At 50.5% G+C, this 2903-nt stretch overlaps 1 pseudogene across 1 annotated transcript; it reads right to left on the reverse strand.

The window, feature by feature from the left end:
* Positions 1-851: 851 nt before the first annotated feature.
* On the reverse strand, positions 852-2903 carry LOC310794918 (EP-cadherin pseudogene; annotated as a pseudogene). The gene has a single exon. The product of its transcript is annotated as an EP-cadherin pseudogene (transcript).

Genomic DNA, 2903 nt, shown 5'->3' on the forward strand with positions numbered 1-2903 from the left:
ACAATTCCGTTTTTGACATACAATTCTTAGATTTTGCACACTTCAACTACTCTGACGGCAAAATCTTGTCAATTTCTTTCGTGGAGATTTGAGCTTTATTTAGCAAGAATTTGCATTAGCTGTTTAAAGTACCATTTACAGTAAAACATTTTGATGCACTGTGGGCTCAATTTTTGATCTATCAAAAATCTGTTTGATATTTTTGTGTAGGACAGTCTACCGATGCAAATGCTGGAGTTTGGTGTCGTTTGAAGAAAAAATGTGGGAGGAGTAGGGTTTAATTAGTTTGACAGTTTTTGCAGTTTTGCGGTCTTTAGACTTCATAATTGGCCATAGGTTGCAGTCTATTTATTAGAAAATGGTCGGGGGGGGGGCACTCTGCACCCTATCGCGGGCCACATCTGGCCCCCGGGCCGCAAGTTGAGTATCACTGGTCTATGGGGTAAATGATGAGTGTGCATGTGTTTGACCAGCAGAGGGAAACTTACACTAACACTGCAAGTGGAGTGCGTGTGTGTATGGCCATCCATCTGCCTCCAGTGTTCTCCAATAAGCTTCAATGAAGGCTAAAACATCTGAACATCTGCTGCACAACTTTTTATTTGTTTTTGTTTTGTTTTTTTACAGACAGAAGATTCATCAAGTTGGATTAAAACTGTAGGCTTCTGAAACAATGGCAAAGGCAATCAACTACAGCCTGCAAAAAAAGAAAAGAATCGTCCAGTAACTTTACTGTTTTGACTAGTATGACTAGTTTATCATGGGATGCGTTCATTTATCAATCCGTGTCAGTCCGTCGTTCTAATCCTCATCCAGCCACGCACATGCATCCATCCGTCAGGCGGTCCGTTTCACAGCATGTCGTCCTCGCCTCCTCCGTACATGTCGGCCAGCTTCTTGAAGCGGGGCCCCCACTCGGCGAGGCGGTCGTAGTCCTGCTCTCCGCTGCTGGATGAGTTCAGGGTCGAGAGGCTGCCAGCGTCGGAGCCGCTGCCTTCGTAGGTGAACACCAGGACGGAGTCGTAGGGGGGCGCCGCGGGGTCGTTGTCAGCCGCCGTCGGCTTAGCACCGGCGAAGTTGCCGATATCCTTGGGGCTGGCGGAGTGAGGCCGGTACCGAGGAGCCGGCATGCATTTTGGCACCACGTCATTCCTGAACGCCTCGGGACGGTTGTCGCGAACGCATTGGAGGACGTTCAGATCGTAGTCCTGGTCGTCCTCTCCTCCCTCTTCATCATAGTGATGAATGCTGGACCGGCTGTCGTCGTCCTGTGGCAGAGGCACCTTCTTCTCTCCTCTTCGTCTCATGAAGAGCCACAGCAGCAGAAGCAACACCAGCATTAGCAAGAGCATGGCGGCTCCCACGATTTCCAGTGTCATGGGTCGTTGGATTGCTGCTTCGTTCACAGCCTGCACATTCACCAGCACGGTGGCAGTGGCGGTGGGCAGCTGAACGGCAAAGGGAACCTCATTCTCCACTGCCACCAGCAGGGTGTAGTTATTGGTCTTCTCAAAGTCCAGACCCTTAGCCGTTGTAATGATTCCTTCGTCTTTGGCGTGTCCTGTTTCCACTGTGAAATATCCCTCAGGATCGCCACCCACGATTGTGAATTTGGCGTTCCATGCCGAGGAGCGGGGCTCGTCGCCGTCAGTTACTGACATCTTAGTAACCAGAGCTCCCCCTACTTTGCTTTCTGGGACAGTTGCCTCGTACCGGGGTTGAGTGAAGGCCGGAGCGTGGTCATTGCCATCGGTGACAGTGAGGATGACTTTCGTTCGCCCGCTTATCCCACGCCCCGCCATATCTGCCGCCTCTATGTCCAGAGTGTACTTTGGGTATTTCTCTCTGTCCAGCAGCCCAGTCCCGTTGAATCGGATGACTCCATTGATTGGGTTGATGCTGAACAGTTTGTCACTGGGCATCTTTGGCTCCTGGTTCTTAAGCATGTAGCGGATATCCGAGTTATCATTATTTGGCTCGTCCAGATCTGTGGCCATAACCGTTATCAGATCAAAGTCTATAGGTGAGGCCTCCGGAACTTCTCCAAGGTAGGTGTCTTGGGTGAAGATGGGCTCGTTGTCATTCTGGTCGATGACGCGCACTGTGACGGAATAAGGGGCCTTCACAGCTTGACCCGAACCTAGTGCTACAGCATGAACTGTGAGCAAGTACTTGTCCTGCTTCTCTCTGTCCAGTGTCTGTGTAACGTACAGATAACTGGAAGAACTGTTGACAGTGAAGAGGCCAACAGGAGGCTGGTCAGCACCTTGTCCAGTGATGCTGTACAGGATGTGCATCTTATCAGCTTTATCAGAACGGAGCTGACTGATTTTTAAGGGGAAGGGTCCTCTTTCATTCTCAGAGATTGAGAATGAATTGATAGCCCAATCTCTCTTCCTCCTTTTCAACCCTTCAGTGGACTTGGGGAAGATCAGAAGAGGCACATTTGCAGTGATATTGGCAGAATCCACCTCAGTATGATGCTCCTGATCATTGTTGTGCTGATGCCCGTGGTGGTTGCCCTGGTGATGCACGTGGTGGTCGCTGTGGTGATGCCCGTGGTGCAGCACCCTGATGGGGATGGTCATCTTGCGTCGCTGGGAGTCCCAGGTGTGGATGGAGAAGTCCTGGTGTCCTTCATGTAGAGTCACCTCCCTCTTTACCCTCAATGTACCATCTGGATCTACTTTAAAACGGCTGTCGTCACTGCAGAAAACAAATCTTGTGCGGCCTGAGCAGTCGTCAAAGCGCACTTTACCCAGGATGCTGCCCCACTGCAGCTGCGTTCTGTTCACGTTGACAATCAACATATCCGCCTCGAAACCAGGCACACATGTTGGATCCTCAGAAGACACTACGGCCTGTAAAAAGAGTATAAACACCGCAAACCAGGTGGTCCCCAT

This window comes from Poromitra crassiceps (genome assembly GCF_964638095.1).
Source record: "Poromitra crassiceps genome assembly, chromosome: 20".
Classification (NCBI taxonomy): Eukaryota; Metazoa; Chordata; class Actinopteri; order Beryciformes; family Melamphaidae; genus Poromitra; species Poromitra crassiceps.